Genomic DNA, 21,644 nt, shown 5'->3' with positions numbered 1-21,644 from the left:
TCGCCCAAACGATACTCCTGGACTTGGCATAGAGACTTGCTGAAGACAACCGGTCAGAACATTCGTACGCTCCGATTTCTCGATGCGACAACATCTTCAGACTGAAACTGTACAACTTCTTGCTGAGGCTCTTTTCATGGGAAATGTCCTCCCACATATCCTTCAATTCTGTCTTCTCTTTTTTGGTGATGTAAGACGTCACATACCGAGCCACAGCCATACAGTTATCAGCCACAAACTGTATATCCATGTTAGCATTCCACATGGACAAAATCACCGGGTTGTAGTCGTTGATGTACTTGGACTCTTCGTTCCTCTTCAAATTGTAAGTGTTTTTAGGTGATTTCTTCATGACATTGTGTCGCAGCGAAGACATCAAACTGTTTACTCTTCCTTTAGAAATCACCGGTCGTGGAAAGCCGAAACGACATTTAGTGTAGAACTTGTCCTTGTTTCGGAATTTACGACGGCAGTACTTTCCACATCGATGGCTTTGGAAACGCAGAACTTTTTCTCTTAGGCTTTTCTTCTCCTTTGCGTTTGGAACAGCACACGTAGAATACTGTTGGATGAAACTCATCACTGAGTCATCTGGATCCGTTCCAAATTTAGGTGCATCCTTGATCCACAGCAACATATGTATATGAGGAGCACCTCTTGCTTGGTACTCCTTTCTCCAGAAGAAATCCAACACCTCTCCAAGAGGTGGATTCTTCTTATTCATGATGAAAGACATCATAGCTTCAAATCTATGATTGAAGTACCTACATACATTGACTGGATCCAAAGAGCACAGTTCTCCGGGTGTCTTGAATTCGATGTTTTCTACGTTAGCATTTGCCTCTCGTAGAAATTCAAGTAAGTCTTCCCAGCCATACTCGGCACAGCTCAGAGTGAGGAACCATGTGGGAGTACCTAAGTTCCTCAGCATACATTTTAAATCACCATGACGACGGTACCAGTACTCATTAGTACCACGCTGACACGCCATGAGATTAATCAGGTGAGAATCCAAAATACTATCTTGGACATTCACTTTATCCATAAAATCACTTGCCGAGATGTTTTGCATGTGTATACCACTTTTCAAGATGTGGTTCACTGCATATGACAGTCCAGACAGATCGCTTTCAAACAGGAGATGAAACAAATAAGGAATGCATTGTCGAAACCTAGCATCTCCTGCATACAATCGCAAAGTCCGGTATTCAGAAGCAGGAATTTGATGAGGTCGCTCATCATATCTTCCTCCCTGACCTGTTGGAAAAAGCTGTGGGAAACACCGAGCTTCCAAACTTTCCTCCCAAACACTAATGGGACTCCCTTTGGCTTGTTTCATTTGAAACAACTCAATAGCATTCCCCATGACTTCCTTTGAATGCAAAGGATGAACACTATAATGTTCATATATTTCCTCACTAGTAGAGGGTTCTACTTTCTCAATTTGACCAGCACACAAATCGCTATCCTCTTCCTCACTTACTTCCTCTTCTTCAACATATACATTCTTATAGTATTTATTATTTTTTTTCAAATACAATGTTGCCTTTTTAACTTTCCTAACATCTACTAAATCTTGCCATATTTTCTTATTCTTTGTCGGAACCCCATTAACTAAGATAACCAGAGGTTCCTCTTCCACTTTTTCTACTCCAATTGTGTTAATGTTTTTCTTCAAATCTAGAGGCAAATAAACAACTCTTCCCTTTAATCCTCTCTGTAAATCTGATGGAGGCAATTTCCCTGTCTTTGGCTCCATTCTTACAATAGCCTGAAAGGGATGGATACTTTGAATCAAAATAGATTCATAAGTATTTAAATCCTTCAATTCAGAAGGAATCTCAACCAATTCCAGATTATTATGAACTGCTCTAGCAGGCATCTGGTTTTGTTTTAATTTGTTACAACAATAAGTACACACACGTTGATCCAATCCCAAATCAAAACAATTTTCTACCATCAAGTATGTTGCAAAATCCTTCCATTCACTATTATTTTCCCTTTCACTTTTTGCATATAAATCCACTAACTTAGTCTGATTCTTATAATAAGTGCGTCGACAACACACACAAGTGAAATTAGGCCTCTCACTTGATTTCATGTCAAACGTCGCAATTTCCCTCTGGAAATTATCTGTACTGGAAACATGTACAGTATCTTCCAAATGACCCTCTATTTCTTGCTCAATTTCAACATTCTCCTCTTTACTTCCAAAGTAACAAAACTCAATTTCTTCACATATATTCCTCACATCTATTTCAGAACCATGCAAAAGAGCAGCGCATAATTGTTTCAGCATAATTGCTGGACTCTTAGCATAATACAACAGTCTAACTAACTTCCTCACTTTGTTATGATGCACTGCTAGCATCCTGAAATGATGAAAAACACTCTGGCATACTCTCCTGGAAAGACAAGCCAGTGAATGACCATGCAAACCTGTCACTTCTCTCACTCTGCAAGGATCTAATTCTTGCAACAACCTCATTTTCTGCTTCAAACTTTTCTTGTTAAATGACCGTACAAAATCACAAAGCAAATTGATGGAATCCTGTCGCACACTGCAAATACTACTACACTTCCAGGTGTACACAGGACCCTTAGCACGTCTTCCTAAAACCTCATTACCTAACAACTCTTCTGCCTCTGTTGTCACAAGTTTTTCTTTTTCAACTGGACAACCATCTTTCACTTCATAAGCACGACCACTGATGTCAACTGCATGCACCAAATCATTATCCTGGAAATAACTCTCTTCATTAAAAAATGCCTCACAGCTTGAACTATGTATCCATTCTCCAGAAAAAACTTCACAAAAATTACTACGATTAACTATTCTCTTCCATCTACTATTTCTTTTGAAATCAAAAATTGCCTTGTTTAGCTTCCTAATTCTATTGATTATCAAAATAAATAACTTACGTTTAATTTCAAAAGCCTGATCAATAACTTTCTCAACTTTTTTTTTTCTCCTATAAAAAACTAATTTCTGTTGACCTTTCTTAATATTTTTTAACAAATTGCCAATTATCCTGTTACGGAACTTTCGTTTACGAATCTCCGTAAACTGTTGTTTCCTTCTACTATCATGCACAGATTTATCTCTTGCTCTAGCAGTAACATTTTCATTTGTCCTTTTCTTTCCATTTGATTTACTTGTGTTGTTATGGATTGAAACATTTTCTGTACTAATATTTTTTTTATTAGAAATATTTTTTATGAAATATTTAGAGCTCTTACCCGGTGCTTTCTTCATCGCTTGAGAAATCTTTTTGTTAGAGGACTGCTGCATTTTTTTTTTCTCCTGCTGTCTTTGACGTTTTGCAGCCTTCATCTCTCTTATTTTTGTAGGCATAGTTGAATCTGAGGAAAAATATAATAAAAATGTTAATAAAAAAATATTATCAAACAGTAAATCAGTAATAGTGATCAAAAACATAACACACTACTTGACATTTTAAATAGAAGATTTTTTAGTCCTTGCAAATTTACAATACAGAAATAGCAGAAAAGAAATGAGATTTATATTTATGTTACCTATGCTATTTTATATGTGAATCTGATCTAATTTTATGAGCATATTTTAATATTTTATTGAAGACACTACACATAACCTGTTTTTGAAGGTGTCTTTATTTTTAAATTAAACGGTTTACCTTTTTACTTTTTATTGATTATAAATTTTAAAAATAAATGTTTATAATTCCAAATGCTCAAGCAGGTCAGCTTCCCATCCTATATCATATAATTCGGACAAATCTGCATCCTCATCACGCTCTTCTTCATCCTCAGGATTTAAATCATCCAATGGATCAACATCCACTGATGTTTCAATTACAAGTTCAATGATGAGGTCAAAATCAACTGATTGCAGATTGTCGCTCATGTTGAGGTTGTCTTTATCTTTAAAGAAAGACAACAACAATGAGATGTTGCAGAGTAAGAGACAAATCTCACAGATTATAATAGTAAAATTATTTAACAAGAGTAACATTTTGCAGCTATTATTTAGCCATGTCCAGCGATGCTGAGCAGGTGAAGCCTATGTCTAATTTTTCACTGAACAGGACTCATCTGTTCTTAACCTTGGATAAGCCTCAACGACTCTGTGTCCCCTGCACATACTCAAATGTTAAAGTGCAGATTTATATTAAATGGCACATCCCCAGGCATGCACCAGTTAATGTGCACCACTGCTTTACCACCCATGGTGTGCCGCATTTACAATCAGATAGGAGAAAGCTGCTTCAAAACCCTGCGCCTGCTTGAAGCTGGCATAGGTCTTGACGCAGCATTGTATAGATGGGGCACCCCTGATCCTTGCTGGAGCTGCATCGCACTTACGATACAACTCCAGCAATGCGCCACCTTTACAGCACAGATGCGTCACGCATCTGTGCCTTTTTTGCCCCATGCTGCGCCGCATTGTAAATGCAGCACACCATGGGTGGCGGAACAGTGGCGCAGGATGACTGTCACATCCCTGGGGATGCGCCACTCATCATAAATCTATCCCTAAGCTTCTTATCTTGTTACAGATGAACTGCCATATGTATCATCAAAATATTTTACATATTATAAATAGCAAATTTTAAGGAATAAATAGCGATTCTTTACTATTCCTAATTTGCAATGAGCAAATTGCTAATTGCAAATTACCCATTCATTTCCATAGGCTAGGAGGCTCATAGGAATTAATGTTGCAAGTTGTGATTAGCAATTAGCTCATCACAAAATAGGATTTTTTTCAAGCGTGCAGGGGTATCTCAAGAACACCCTGCTGCACCCCTGAAAAAGAAATTTGGGAGCACATGGCACACCTACATGCCCTAATGGCATGTATGGGCGTCATATGGGACCTTTTTTTTTTTTAAAAAAAAATTCTTTTTGAAAAGAATTCGCAAATTACCACAAACTACAAGTTGGTGGTAGTTTCCAAATCCTTAATATCATTTTTTACATATTTTTTTTTTATACATTGCATTTAAGGAATCACAAATTTTGAATTATTGACATTTTAAGTAATTTCCACATGTGCACTGTTTTCTAAATATAATTTGAAAATCGTTTTTGGGGAAAAGTAATGGTTTGCAAATTTATGACAAGGACATAATGGTGTATGCTTCTCTATAAGGCATTTCAGTATCTCTAATGTCATTTTTCCCATATTACATTATAAGACCTTTCCCCATGAAGCACATTCCTTGTAAATATGCTCCCACCAGTGCATTGCAAATTTAGATTTTGACTGTTTCAGACACATAGCCATGTTGAAAGTGACCCAAAAAAATTGCAAACGTTTAAAAAAAACACATTCATGTGTCTTAATGACATTTTAATTCATTTCCCCATGGACAATGTTTTCTAAGTGGCACAAAAGAGGTATACACCTATCATAAATCTGTCCCTAGAATTATAAATGATTAAATCAGGATGACAATAAGATGTGGCCTATCCAGAGGTTTGTTTAAGGTGAGGCCTACTCAGGATTGCAGATTAAAGTTATGCTTGATGAAGAATACAGAGGAGATAATTTATTGTAAAGGCCTACCAATGAAGTAAGTGATTTCTACTTCATTGCACCAGTCATCATAAATGTATCCATAAGCTTCTTATCTTGTTAGACATCAACCGCCATATGTATCATATAACTATTTTGCATTTCCAAAAAAGCGAATTTTAAGGAATAAATAGCGATTCTTTACCATTCCAAATTTGCGATGAGAAAATTGCTAATTGCAAATTACCCATTCATTTCCATGGGCTAGGAGGCTCATATAAATGAAGGTGCAATTTGCGATTAACAATTTGCTCATCACAAATTAGGAATTTATTCCAAAAGTGCAGGGGTGTCTCAAGAACACCCTGCTGCAACCCTGAGAAAGAAATTTGGGGGCATATGGCGAACATAAATTTTAACAACATTCCTTTACCTCAAAAACGATTTTCAAATCATAACTTCAAAACACTACACATGGGAAAATTACTTAAATTGTCCTTAAGACACATAAAAGCGTATTTTGATTGGCTTTCCTGCATGGTAGGGTCACTTTTAACATGGCTATGTAACATAAACATTCAAAATCAAAATTTTCAATGTACAGGTGGGAGCATATTTACAAGCAATTTGCGCCACAAAGAAAGGTCTGACATTAAAATGGGAAAAATAACATCAGGGACAGTCAATTGCCTTATAAAGAACCATACACCATTATGTCCTTCTCATGAATTTAAAAACAATTCCTTTTTCCCAAAAACGATTTTCAGATCATAATTTCAAAAAACTGCACATGAGAAAATGACTTAAAATGTCATTGAAACACATGAAAGCGTTTTTTTATTGGCTTTCCTGCATGGTTGGTTCACTTTTATCATGGCTATGTAACACAAACATTGATAATTAAAATTTTCATGCACATGTAAGAGCATATTTACAAGCAATTTGCGCCACAGAGAAAGGTCTTACACTAAAATGAGAAAAATAACATCAAGGACAGTCAATTGCCTTATAAATAACCATACACCATTATTTCCTTGTCATGATTTTAAAAACAATTCCTTTTCCACAAAAACGATTTTCAAATCATAATTTCTAAACACTGCACATCAGAAAATGACTTAAAATGTCATTGAAACACATGAAATCATTTTTTGATTGACTTTCCAGCATGGTTGAGTCACTTTTAACATGGCTATATAACAAAAACATTCAAAATCAAAAATTTCCATGCACATGTGAGAGCATATTTACTAGCAAATTGCGCCACATAAATCATAATTTTCTCCTTAAAGCACACTATTCTCTATCTAAAGTAAAGAAATATTTTCTCACCTTAGCAAATACTTTGAGTTTGAAAACAGTCTCAGAAACACACCAATTTGTCTTCAGCAGAGCAAAAGGTATGCACTCCAGAGTCTGCAGCTATCAAAAGCACAGAAATGGTGTAATTCTTCACACATATTTCTCATGTCACCCAATCAAAACTCTTCCCTCACTTTTTTTCAAATGAAAACCCTTCCCCCTCTGCCCTTTCTGCCTATTTTCCATAGCAACCACCTCTTGGAGAAACTCTGGTGTTTGCAAATTCACACAACAATGTTGCAATTGAACTCTGAACTCTCAGTGCACCTGCATATCCAGTGCTTTCTTTCATTTAATGATTTTTTATTGACCACTCAAAATACATCTTTCAAAGAACACATCTCTACACCCTAACTTTCTGTTTTCATCAATCAAAATCCACCAATCACTGTTACTACTTCATGAACACAGAAACTCCACAGTTTTTTTCATTTCAAACTCACATTTTTTCAACTGCCATTTCATTGCCACACTTCATCTGACTGCAGGAGAACCTTCTCTCACCATGTTTTCTGTCTGGATTGTTGGTCATAGTTATATTCACTGGGCTCAAAGGTACGTTGAAAGCAGGAATTTACCTAACCTCAATTTACAAGATGTGGAAATTAAGTGGTTTGGCCAGAGAGGATTAAAATGTCACCAATTGATACCATTGGTGAAAACCTTTATGCATTTGCCAAAACCTGACCTGTTAATTGTGCACTGTGGAGGTAATGACTTGGGCACTTTGACTGGTGTAGGTCTGGAAATGCTTTTAAAGGACACCTTTGAGCAATTAATGGCACTTTTTCCTCAGACTGCCTTGGTATATTCAAATATATGCCAAAGACAGAAATGGAGGTGGTCAAACCAATTTTGTCCACAAATTGAGAAGTCGAGGAAGCATGTAAACAAATCTGTTTCAGCTTACATGAGAGACCATGGAATGGGCTCCCTGTACAACAATAACTTGCGTTACTACATGCAAGATATCTACAGAGGAGATGGAGTTCACTTCTCAGATGAGGGCAACAGAGTTTTCACTCTGAATTTAAAAATGTGCATTGGTACCTACTTATAAGTACCTAAATGTACCATAAACCCAAAAGCTCTTCTCAGAGCTACCCTACATCTAATCACTCACAATTATTTTTTTACTCTAACTATTTTCACTAATTTTCAACAAAATACGCTCCCTGGTGCGCTACCCGGTACGCGTACCGGGAGCTAACCTCGCGAAATTTTAAAAAAAAATGTTTTTTTTTCGCACATATGGGCCTCCTCAGCCACCCTCACAAAACCTAGGGGGTCAAGATAAGTCTACCATGCCCCCTTCTACCTATTCTGAACATTATTTGCCCTCCATCTTGTATCATAATTCGACCGAAACACAAAATGGTGGACTCCCGTTACGCTTAAGGTTCGCGTACCAGGGCGCTCACCGGTTCGCGTACCGGGTCGCTTCCTGGGAAGCGCACCATCAAAAAAGGTGGGAAAGTAGTTCACAGAAAAGCCACTGGAGACAATTTCACCAAATATAGAATAGCTCATACTACATACCAATCCCTACCATTTTCACAAATTTGATTGGAATTCCATTTAGCCATTTAGCCTGTAGTCCTCTCTAAATACCGTGAGGTAAATTACTTCACAAAACACATCTGAAGTGTTGGAATTGACAACCAATTAAAATGTTACTTTCATTTTCTACTTTTTTTACATGATATTTGATTGGTTATGTACCCGAATATATATAAAGGAAGAGAAGGAAACACAGCCATTTTGACTACTACTTCCTGGTGTACATTTCATTTGGATTTTCATTAATAACTTCAACTTCTTTTTAAAGGTAAGTTGTTATTTTTAAAACTGAAGTATATTGTGCACTTTAAGTTAATATGGCAAACTTTTTCTGTTAGTTATATACTATCCCTCTGTAGTACTTATAAATTTAGATACACTTTTTTATATTCCTACTTCCACTCTGATACTATACACTGCCCAAAGATAAATTCTCTGATAAAAACTGCCTATCTAAAATTAATCCCAACAGTGCCCTACCTCTACTAATATATATTTTTTTTATGCAAATTTCAGGAAAAATGGAAAGTGAACAAAACATTTCATTTGAAATTGTCCTTCCAGAGTCCAACACAGAAATCATTGATCCAAATGAGATTGAATTTATGGATGAAACATGGGACCAAGAACTACTGCAATGTGTGCAAGCAGTAGATAACCTCCTTGCAAATGAGGACATTTTACAACCTCAGAGACTACAATCTATATTCCATGATTATGAAATTTCTGACAATGAAATGTTAGAAAGTTTAATAAATTATGAAACACAATAAAAAAAATTAAAAAAAAAAAAATAATCAACAAAACCAACAATCAATTAACATACAGCATTTGAAAAGTCTATCATTCATTTTTTATTGTGATACGCTCCCCAGTACGCTTCCCGGTTCGCGTACCGGGCGCTAACCACGAAAAAAAACAAAAAAAATTTTTTTTTTTTTTTGCTTAGCGGGGCCCCTTTAAAGCCTCCACATCAAACCTAGGGGGTCAGGGAGTATCTACTATGCCCCCTTAAGGTCATTTGCCCCTTCGCTTTTGACCTCCTCTTGTCTCTCGATCCTACCGAGAGACAAGATGGCGGCCACTCCGGACTGTTTAGAATGTTGACAGACACCACAGAGCCAATCAACTTCGCTACGCGAAGTTCCGTTACGCGTCAAGTACGCGTACCGGGGCGCTGCCTGGTCCGCGCTTACAGATATATATCTTTTTTTGAACGTTATTTTCTCAAAATCCACTGCAGCACATATATTAAGACCTACAAAAGGCACATCGGGCTACCAGTCCCTACAATTTTGCCAAGTTTCGTGCAAATCCATTCAGCCGTTCGGGCTAAAAGTGAGGCTAACCGCCCTATGGAAAACTCAATGTTAAAAACACGTTTTGGGACCCCCCTTTTTTCTCGGCCCCCCCTGGACCAACTCCCCCCAAATTTCCAGTGGCTGCTCAGAAACAAAATGTTCCATTTTCCAGAAAATTTCAGCCAATTCCGTCCACAAACGCCAAAGTTATTAGACATAGAATTTTCAAAAATCCCATAGGGAAAAAATCCTAACTATATATACCTACTGGCGACCGCCAGTAGGTAATATATATATATACATATATATATAGATACATTCAAGCTCAATTCTACCAGAGGTTTCGGGGCACTCATCGGCAGGTGCTATGGCGCGCTGGTATCTGCGCATCAAATGACAGCTCAGTAATCAATTTCCCTTCATGGAAATGACAAAAGTACTCCGGGTAAGTGGCAACGTTTTTATTTCGCCAGCAACAACAGCAGTGATACAGACAAACGGGTTTCAGACAGCAAGTCCTTCCTCAGTGTCAATTAGCATGCTGCGCGCGGCTCTTTTTGTGCGTCTTCAACAAATTATTAAATGAAGACGGACTACATTTTTAAAGTATATCCTTCGTGCATTTCAGAGCGCTGGTAAAGCGTGGCAGCCATTTTTATATAATACAAGATACATGATACAATGTGGTATCGTGTATTATAGTTCGATCCCCCATATGTGGCACACCCCCACAATTGGCCGATTGCCACTGCCATTCAATTCTGCAATCTCGCCGTGTATCGGCATATCACTGGCATAAATTACCATCAGGCGCTCAGAACACCCAACATATCTACAGTGCATAATACAAAATTCAAAATTTGAAAATTAAAGGGCGCAGATGAACCAGGCGACCGGTTCACGTGTACATTTTGCATTTTACTTCTATGCCATCAGAATACAAATTGATATACAAATGTATAAGTAAGTACACGATAACACTGACCGCCATTTCCGGTATCCTTCCACATGTAGTCCGTCTTCATTTAATGATTTGTTGAAGATGCACAAAAAGAGCTGCGCGCAGCATGCTAATTGACACTGAGGAAGGACTTGCTGTCTGAAACGCTTTTGTCTGTATCACTGCTGCTGTTGCTGGCGAAATAAAAACTTTGCCACTTACCCGGAGTGCTTTTGTCATTTCCATGAAGGGAAATTGATTACTGAGCTGTCATATATCTATACTACTAGTATAAAGAGAGAACAGAAACCTTTTGGCAAGGTAAACACGGGAACCACAGCGCCAATCCACACACCCAATACATTGTTGGAATCCTCAGGGTGTGTAGATGGAAATAGGCGACATAAAAAAAAAACATACATTAAAAAATTTAAATTTTAAAACAAAGTAGTCCCCTAAAACTAGCGCCGGCCGCGACGTAGCGCTGACCGCGACCTAGGCGTGATGACGACATGCGGGTAGGAGCGGTGGCGTGCGGCGAGGAGTGGCAGTGAAGTCCAGAGCGGGCGGCTCAGGTAAGGCAAAGAGCGGCGAGGAGTGGCGGTGAAGTCCGGACCGGGCGGCTCAGGTAAGGCAAAGGCAGGCGGGAGGCAGGAGGCTGGAGGCGGGAGGCAGGAGGCGGGCGGCGGGAGGCGGGCGGGAGGCTCAAGGCTCAAGGCACGAGGCGGGAGGCGGGCTGGGCAATGTCGGGCGGGGGGGCGGCGGCGAGGCGGGAGGCGGGAGGGATGCGGGAGGGATGCGGTCTGGGCAATGTCGGGGCGGGCGGGAGTGCACAGAGGCTTAAAATGCTGCCCCCAGCCCCCTTCTGCCCCGGGCAACGCCAGGGCGGGCTGCTAGTATATACATATATATATATAAAGAGAGAGAGAGAGAGAGAGAGAGAGAGAGAGAGAGAGAGAAAGAGAGGGAGAGAGGTGTTCTCAGTGATCTCATCTCAAATGACATCACAGATGACATCATTATTGACACCACCCAGCTTGTGTAAGTATTTTGAAATAGTTTATGTTGTGTAAACATATATACTAAGGCACTACAAAACTTAAAAGTAGTATACTAGGTGTACTACTAATGAGTATAACTACTTCTAATATATATCATGTGACTGGCTGTGTCACTATGTATCCTTGTGCTTGGTGAGCAAGTAGCTGTATGGGAGTATAAGTGGGTGTGGGTGAGTGAGATTCCGTGTATTGGTGTTTATGGGTGGTTGTGTCAGTGGCAGTATGGGTAGGCGAGTAGCAGTGTGAGTGCCTCCATGGGTGGGTAAGTGAGTGTGTAGTGCCTGCATGGGTGAGTGAGTGGTTGTCCAAATGGCTGTATTGGTGAGTGCCTGGGGGTGTAAATGGCTGTATGGATGAGTCAGTGGTTGTTTGAGTGGGTGTTTTGTTCAGTGAGTTGGTGTCTAAGTGGCTGTATTAGAGAGAGTGAGTGTCTGTGTGAATGGCTGTATGCCTGAGTACACAGATGTTTGAGTGCTTGTATGGATGTGTGAATGGCTATGTAAGTGGTTCTGTAAGTGAGTGTGTGATGGCTCAAATGGGTGAGTGAGTGTCTGTGTTGATGTATGAGTAGCAGTATGATTGAGTATGTGGAGTAGTATCCTGTTCAAGTTAATGTTATGCCATATTATCACTTGCTCAGCCAGTGGAATGTTGCAGTTATGATGTGTTTCGGAATGTTGGGAGCCTGTGAGGAAAAGTCACAGTTGACATGGGGCTGAGTAGCATGCTCGCTGCTCATGGTGGGGCTGATCTACATATCCTGTAACTTAATACAATAAAACATTCTTGAACTACATCTATCTGCGTGGATCTTGTTACTATATTTATTTGGCGACGAGTTGGGACTCCCTACGTGCTACAAATTAATTTTCAGGGTCCTGGAGAACATAAGAGGACCTGAAGATGAAACTATCTACAGTATCGTCAGTCACAGGCATCACAAAGAACAAGAGGAAGTATCTACATGTCAAGAATAACTGCAAAAAATTACAAGGATGTTCGGCACAGAACTACAAAGATTTCAACATGAAAGAAGTCTTTCAATTAAAAACAAAGAAGGCAACAAGAAACTGGTAAAGATGAAGCACTACCCCTCTCAGCCCCACCAGTGTCATCACAATCTGACATCTCTAGTCCAAGCGTGCTGTGCTCATCTAGATTACCCATTTTGGACTTTTAAATTACCAGTGCTTCAGTCTTCAGTTACAGTGAATGGTCTTCACAAGCACCAGACAGGAACGGTGTGTCTCAGGGTACAATGAGTGTATTGACCTGATGAGATGGGCACCGTAAGTTGTCTAAAGTAATTTTTACGTTATCTACAGAAGTGCATATTCAGGGTCTTGGGGTGTACATTGGATCAAGATGTTTTGTGCACTGCAACTAGTAACTGCCCAAAGGGATAATTCAACTGTGCTTACTTTCTACATCTGTGGCATGTTTATACAATGTTTTGCACTGTGGGATCAAAGAAAGGTGTGTTTTTCTTACACATTGTCGTCAGCTTTGTACTTTCAGCGCATCATTACAGGTACTTTACAATACACATTGTTGGAATGTCCCCAGAGTTCAGGTTGTTTGTCTCCTTGTGCAATCTGCATTACATGGTTAACATAATACATGTGCTGACTATCAAAAGTCATGGAGGGTCAGTGTGGCTTTGGAATTTGGAAGTCAAATGAGTTTTTGCTGACATTTTCATCTAAAACTCTGGTGAGTCTTTCTGTGTTTTAAAAAAAAATATTTCCATCACTAAAAGATTCCTCATTCTCTCCCCTTTAATAATCCTTAAGAATTTGAATTTTCAAAACAACGCGTGAACTCACCATAGATACAGTGTCGCACGTGTATTCTCGGTAGTCTCCAGTGACGTCTGTGGTAGCAAACTGAGGTTTGCTGCTTCGGGACACCTACATGCTCGGACATGCAGTGAGCCATCGGGCGCAACGTCTATTACGTGCATCTATCTTTTGTTTAGCTGCGTATGCTGTTGCCATGGACTGTTTAGTCTTTCTTCGGTCAACCACATCAGTAGCTCTTGTAGGTGTCACAGTACAAGCGACGGTATGATTTCTCCCATGATGTTTTCTTTTCTATGGATCTGACTGTCTTCTGAGACCGGGCACGTCGCTGTATTTGCCTGGACTGCCGTTGTCACAGGTTTCATTCTATTTGTTCATCTTGTGCATGTTTGTGACGGAACGCATGGACAAAGTCAAGGGGCAACCACAAATATACTCCATGTTATTAATGGTGCAAATGACAATTGTTGCCTCAAGTCTCTGCATTCGCAACAATTATCTGGGGTGCTAATTAGACTGGCCTGAGGAGTATGACGCCCTGTCTCCATTCCAAGCGGGGTTTCGAGCATTCACTAGTACGGTGGACCAGGTTTTCCGCTTTACACTGCTACAGTGGAGAACTGTGTTACTGGGGGGGGCAGCCTGTATGCAGCATTTGTCGACCTGCGGGCTGCCTTCGACCTGGTTCCCAGGTCTAAGCTGTGGACAGTTTTAAAGAACTTGGGTGTACCTGACGATCTACTGACAATGATAATGCGGTTGCATGAAGCAAATTTTGCCAAAATCCAGTGGGGGGGGCAGGGAGTGGTCACAACAGACTTCCCGGTAGAGCGGGGAGTCCGGCAAGGGTGTTCGATGGCCCTAACACTCTTTACCCTGTTTATTAACGGAGTTGTGGCTCGTATGTTGTCTGTTAACTTGGATGCTCCTTCTTTAGCTGGTAAAAAGACACCGATTTTAATGTTCGCTGATGATACTTTGATTTTATCAAAGACTCCAAGTGGTTTACAGCGTGCATTACTCATTTTTGAGCAATTTTGTAAGATGCATGGCTTATAAGTTAATGCGGCGAAAACTAAGCTTATGACTTTTAATCCCCACCGTAGTTTCAGATCTAAGCTAGTAATGAATGATCGCCCTTTAGAGACAGTAAATGCCTTTACGTATCTAGGTATCTATGTATCAAATGATCTTAGATGGTCTTAGATGGTCCCAGCATGTAGACAACTGGCTGGTGCCCTTAGTATAGAGCATAGAAAATCTAGAACTAAACCAATTAAACCGGCATTGCAGGTCTATGAGGCTAAGGCCCTCGGCTCTGCACTATATGGTCCCGAGCTGTGGGGCTTTGAAAAACTACAGTCCTTACAAACATCAGAAAATAAGTTTTTCAGGAGCATCACAGGTCTTCCTAAAGGTACTCCATCGCTCCCACTCAGGTACGATTTGGGTACGAAGGCGGTAGTAGACCTGGCTAGGCTCCGCCCTATCCTATACTGGAGAAGGCTCTGGACAACACCTGAGCCCTCTCCTTATGCTGAGGGGTTCTTAGACATAATCAAAGCGGATGTGTTTCACAAAATTGGTTGGCTGAATGTTCTTAGAGCAACGTTGGGCGATCTCGGCCTTCAAATGCTTTGGGATAACCCGACAGGAGCTTCATTCCCCTCGAGAAAAGTCCTAAAAGAAATATATTGGGAGAATGTGGCTATCCGAAATTGGAGAGGCGCTAAAGCCTCATCCATGACAGGTGGTTTTTAAGAAGCAAAACTATACCCCAGTCTAGAAATTTATTGGGATGCCATAACCACTCCTAGGGACAGGAAGCTTTTCTTTCAAATAAGAGTGGGTGCCCTCCCCCTTAGATCTTTAACAGGTAGGTGGGGGCTCATCAAATAGCAATTGCCCTGTTTGTGGAGTACATAAGGAAAAAATTGCACATTTCCTATTTGCTTGTAAATTTTATGCAGAACCCAGACGTATTTGGCTATCCCCGGTGTGTAAGAATTTAGGAACCACCAGTAGTGTTGTAGCTCTAAGAATTATATGTTCCAGCACTTTATTGCCTTTAACTATAGCTACAGCCAAATTTTCAGGATGGGCGTGGAATATTAGACAGAAGTCTCTAGGCAGCTGATTGTTTTCTATTGTATTTTAAGATTGTCTTTATTTTAATACTTGAATATTTTTATCTTGTAATTTTTTAAATTGTGAATTCTAATGTCACTATGGCTTTCTTGTTTTAAAATGTTTGATTGATTTTTAAGTCTAATCTTAATTGCTGTTATTGAAATGGTGTTTTTATAAATGTGATTGTACTTGCTTTTATGAGAAAATACTCAAATAATCAAATCTTTGACTTGACTTGGGGTGCTAATTGTCCACATTGTTTTTTTTATTGTCAGACTATGTCATTTGGCCTTCACAGAATCTTATCTTACATCCCTGTGCAAGATGTGATCTCTTTTATCACATGCTACGTGAGGAACATGGTGAAGTCTCGCCACGTCGTGGGATTTGTGTGGACTGTTACTTCTAGTGGAGATTGAAGCGGCTATGTTTTTTGGCTGCCTATGCATATGGAGTTAGCCAGTCTTTATTCAGAAGGTCCAATTTCCAATGTACTGTGTCTGGAGCTACAGTGTCTGGGGTGGCTGATAAGTGCATACATTGTGGAAATTGTTCTAGTTTATTTGCTGCAAATGTTTTCACTTTTGCACTTGTGTCGTGTTAAGTATTTACAGTATTTTTGTCTTTTTACTGTTTGGCATTTTTACAATTTGTTCCCTTATGCAAGGGTGTTTCTTGTCTGCTAGAACTCAGGTGAGTGGCCGCTCACCTGCGTGGGTTTTAGTTTAAGGATGCACTACATTTAGAATTGTTGCATCATTGTTCTGTTCCACATAGTACACATCATTTTTTATTCTTCACTATGTAGGGATGACAATGGGTCTTAGTCCCATTTGTTCTCTTACATTTGCCTTGTGCCCTCACATAGGGTATTTGCCATATGGATTTTTGTCTCGTTTACAATAGTCTTCCTCACTTATCCTGAAAGGATTCTTTATTTTACATGTGTACACTTTACACTTCGTTTCTTCCCTACACAGGGATTGCAATGGGTTCTAGTCCCATTTGCTCACAATACACTTGCCTTCTGAGGTTACTCACGGTGCCTACCCACTTTCAGGGCATCTCTATTCTTTGGGACATGTTATGGGTTCAGAACCTTATACATTAGTTAACGATATCTAACCTCCCTTTCATCTTCGGGACGGTAAGGGGTTTCAGGACCATGTTCTCTTACTTGGGTTATATGGTTTTTAGTCCCATTACCATTCTACATGATGGTGTCTTTACAAGGGCTATCAGTTCATGGGTTTTAGTTCCATTCATAAAAGTTTCTGACCCCTTTTCCTCATGGTGGGGTTGGTCTTGGGTTTTAGTCCTCCCATTCTCACATACGTTGGATACATCTTTACACCTACATAGGGTGTGTTTCATGGGTTTCAGTCCCATTTATGTTATTTTCTCAACATTATACTTTCTTTATATTACATTGTCAATTTTGTAACGTAATGTTTTGTTCATTTTAAATTACTTTGTCAATATTGTAATGGAGTTTGGATGGGGGATATTATTGTATTTTCCTCTCCTCTTCCCTGTATCTTTCACATGTTCAGTTTTCATCTAGATGTCTTTTCTTCTTGTCATCTGTGGATTCTGGACTTTTTTCTTGTTTTCAGTCTTTCATTGTCTTCTGTCTTTTTCTTTTTGTAGTGATTTCTTTTTGTTCTTCTTTCCGCCTGAGGCTACTCTGTGTGTGTCTGGTTGTAGTCCAGTGTTTGTAGGGTTGTGCTATGCCTTGCCCTCTCGCTTACCTGCTTGGCCGGTAGGTGTGTCTGAGGGGTAGTCATTGGTGCTTTCATGTTTTTTTCTCCTTCTCATTGTTTTCTTTTGCTGTCTCTTTCTATTTTTTTCTGTTGTTATTTATAGAAGGGAGGATGGGTTATTTCTATTTGTTTTTCTCATCTGTCGCTTCCTCTTTTTCTACTCCCACCTATTTTTCTGTTCCCTCCTTGTTGTTCTCTTCTTTGCTTGGTTTATGCTGTTTCTGTATTTCTCTTATTCTTTCCTCGTTTAAGGTTCTCCTTTTCTGTTTCCATCTTAATTGTTTTTTTGTTATATAAGCAAGGGGGATATGTAGTATCCTGTTCAAGTTAATGTTATGCCATATTATCACTTGCTCAGGCAGTGGAATGTTGAAGTGATGATGTATTTCGGAATGTTGGGAGCCTGTGAGGAAAAGTCACAGTTGGGATGGGGCTGAGCAGCATGCTGGCTGCTAATTTACTACAATATAAAATTATTGAACTACATCTACCTGGGTGGCCCTTTACTACATGTGGTTATGATAATGGTTGTATGGGTGAGCAACTAGTTGTATGATTGGCTGTATGGGTGAGTGAATGGTGATATGAGTGTCTGTTCAAGTGAGTGACTGGGTGGGTGGCTCTATGGAGGAGTGAGGGGGTGTGTGAGTAATGGTATACATCAGTGAATGGGTATGTCAGGGGTTGTGCCGGTGTGTGAGTGGGCGTACAAGAGGCTGTATAGGGTGTGAGTAGGTATGTGAGTGGTTCTGTGGTTGATGTCATCAGTGATATACTTTAAGATGTATTCAGTGATGTCATCAGCGATGTCCCCGACCATGCCATGAAAGATGTAATATGCGAGGTCATTAGCAGTGCATTGCAGGGTATAAGTTATAATTCGCTCAGGTAACTATGCCTGATTAATATCTCCCCCCAAGAACCCTCAGCATCCAAAAGACTTCATCCCCTAACCAGCAGTGCACCAGGAGGTGCAGTTGCACAGTGGTGGAGAAAGGGGGTATGGTCTCTGAAGTCCCCTCAGAAATTGCGCTCTGTGGGAATTATTGTTGGTAACAGGAGGGCTTGTTGGCCCCCAAAGACCCTCACAAACCAAGGGGACTTCATCCCACCACCAGCAGTGTGCAGAGAGGCATGTTTGCAGAGTGGATGAGAAAAAGGGCATAGCCTCCTACCACCTCCCTGCAATCCATCGGTGTATGACTTAGTGGAGGTAACAGGAGGTCTTGTTGGCCCCCAAGGACCTTCAGCAGCCAAGGGGACTTCATCCTCCAAGCAGCTGCATTGCAGGAGGCATGATTGCAGAGTGGTGCAGTAAGGGGGCAAGGCTTCCTCCATCATGCTGGTAGCTTAAAAAAAAACAATAAATTAAGGGGTCAGGTATTTTTTTAAATGGGGTGTAGGGCCATGTCCCCCCCCCCCTGGATGATTACTGCCCTGAGGATCCCAACCCTTGGGACAGGCTTTTTCGTTAAAAAAAAACAAAAATGGAAGAAAGGAGGGGCGGTGTGGCCCTCTTTCCCTGGGTTGATTTTGGCCTGGTGACCCCATCCCCTGGAGCTCTGCCCTTTTTTTTTTTTAAACATGGGAGGGGGCTGTGCGACCCCCCTCGAGGGCCAAATTTGGTCCCGGTGATGCCATCCCTGTGGCCTGGCCACACTACTGCGTTTTTCACATTAAGGACCACTGGGAGAGTCTGAAGGCCCCTGCTGTCCCTGCCTGCTCCTCGTGTCCTGCTGTAGGGGGCATTGCTTTTGGACAGGGAGAGCTGCTGAACATGCATGGAGCAGCATTTGCTACGGCATGGCAGAAGCGGTAGTGCTCCTGTACCCATTGCAAATTGTCCCAGTAGTGGGCACCCCAGGACTTGCAGGAGCCAACATGTATAGCTCCAGGAGGGGGGCCACCCTCCTTTCTTAATTTTGTCCTGGGGAGGTGGTGGTCCCAGAGGTTGTGGGGGACATGCTGCCCCTCACTTTAATTTTAAGCATTTGCCCTGGGAAGATGGTGGTGCCCCTGCATTAATATTACATTTAGCCCCAGGGAGGTGTGGTCCCCGGGCTATGGCGTCCGCATGCCCCCAGATTTATAATACATTTTGCCCCGGGGAGGTGGCAGTCGTTAGGCTGTGGAATGGGCACACAGGCCCCTCGCATTATTTGCCCTGGGGAGGTGGCAGTTTCCAGGTCATGGAGGTTGCCCATGGCAACTCCCACATAAATTATGAAAAAATGCCCTGGGGAAGTGCTGGCCCCCAAGGCTTTAGGGATCCTAGGAGGGGTGTCCCATGTACCCTCTTCGTAGATATTTGGACATGCCCCCGATACCTGGCCTGTGCTTAGTTATCTTTTACATTTTCAGCAGGATTCATGGATCCAGCGTGACTCTCGCTGATTTAAAAAAACAAAATTGCCATTTTGGCCCTGCGAGGTCCCTGTGGGACCTCTCCCAGAGGCCTAGGGTCAGGGTGTTTTTTCTGTGACTCAATTCAACCAACTCACAAGATGGCTGCCAAAATGTACTGGTTTGAAGTGTTTGGCAGTCAATCAAACTCTGCACAAGATCAGTAGGGGCTGCAGATCCACAGCGTCCCTATATTTACAACTGTAAATTTCTTTAACTAACTCAGCAACTACTGAACGGATTTACACCATTTAATAAGAAGGTCACATTCAGGACCAACAGCTAGCTTTCTGCCAAATTTGATGTAATTCCGTTCATCTGTTCGAGCTCTAGCAGTTTCGAAAGTTCCAAAGGAAATTTACATGTGGGAAAAGTGTTTTGGGAACCCCTTTTGTCTCAGCCCCCGCATGACTTATCACCCCTAAAGTTTCAAGACAGCAGCTAGAGTTAGCGGGAAACTAGTTTTGAAATATTGGCAAAGATTTGTTAAACAACGGCAAAGTTATTGGCAAATGAAAAATTTCAAGGAAACTAGGTCCTAACTATAACTACCTACTGGTGACCGTAGGTAGTTATAGTTGCACCATGTTTCTATAGAAAAACCTTTTATTGACTTGCCTATATATTTGGCGCCATTTGAAGAATCTTCACAAAACTTTTTTTTAAAAAAGAGACTTGTTGTGCATGGAAAGTTTGGGGTGGATCTGTTGAGTGGCTACAAGAAAAAAGGCCATTGAAAAAGTTTGGTTTCCATGTTAATTCCCGTAGGAACATTAAACATGACTAAAGCCCGAACCGCTGGACGCAAATACACAAAGTTTGGCAGGAAGGTAGATTTTGGTTCACAGATCACGTTTTCAGTTAATCGGTGTAAATTTTTCAGCCGTTATTGAGAAATTTAAGGGAAAAGATAAGGATATCTGTGGCCGTGATGACAACGAATAATAACAAGATTGTGCACGGAAATGCAGAGCTCTGATTGGCTGCCAACACTTCAACGAATAAGTGTTTGCAGCCATCTTAGGAATTGGCTTCAGCCGATTCCCACAATAAAACAGTAAACAAAAGTAAAGGGGGAAGGGTAGGAATACCCTGATGCTCCAGCCTTGGTCTTGTGGTCCCCCTGGAACATTGCCATGGCATAAAAGCATGAAAAAAATATTGCTGCCTATTAATGAAATTTATGAGAAAAAAATAAGTGATGGGCCAGGTTATGGGGGCATGCAAGGATTAATATTTATTATAAAAATGGTGGGGGTGCATGGGGCCCCCCTTCAAGGGCTTAAAAATGCCCTGGAGACGTTCACCTCATTGAGGGTACAATTTAAAAATTATATGAGGGTCTGCTTTGATCCCTGAGCACTGGGGACCATCAACTCCCTATAAACAAGTTGACTTGGGAGGCCACAACGACATCCCATGCCCCAGGGACCACCACCTACCCGGACCTTTCTTTTTTTTAAAAGAAGGAATGGGCCTTTCTCTGCCCTGGGGACCACACCTCCCTGGGGTGCAAGAGGAGGAGGGGATCTGCCCCCTTCCTGGAGTCATACATGGCCCTGAGGTGCCCTCCTCAGGATATAGCTGTGTGGTTTGACTTGGCTGGAGCTTTGACAAGTCAGAGCAAACACGCACTTCCAGCAAGTGAGAGGTAAGGAAATCCTCTTCCTTGCTTGAAGTGGAGGTTTCATCTGTTTCTGCTGTCAACCAAGCAGGACTACAAACAAAAGGATTGCTCCTGTATGAAGAGAGCTGCCTTTCAGCAACTTCCTCCATGCAGGCGCAATGCTGGCTCCCGTAGGAGATGGGGAGCCAGCAGGGA

The sequence above is a fragment of the Lissotriton helveticus genome, chromosome 4_1 (genome assembly GCF_964261635.1).
Source record: "Lissotriton helveticus chromosome 4_1, aLisHel1.1, whole genome shotgun sequence".
Classification (NCBI taxonomy): domain Eukaryota; kingdom Metazoa; phylum Chordata; class Amphibia; order Caudata; family Salamandridae; genus Lissotriton; species Lissotriton helveticus.
Note: the sequence above shows the minus strand (reverse complement) of the source record.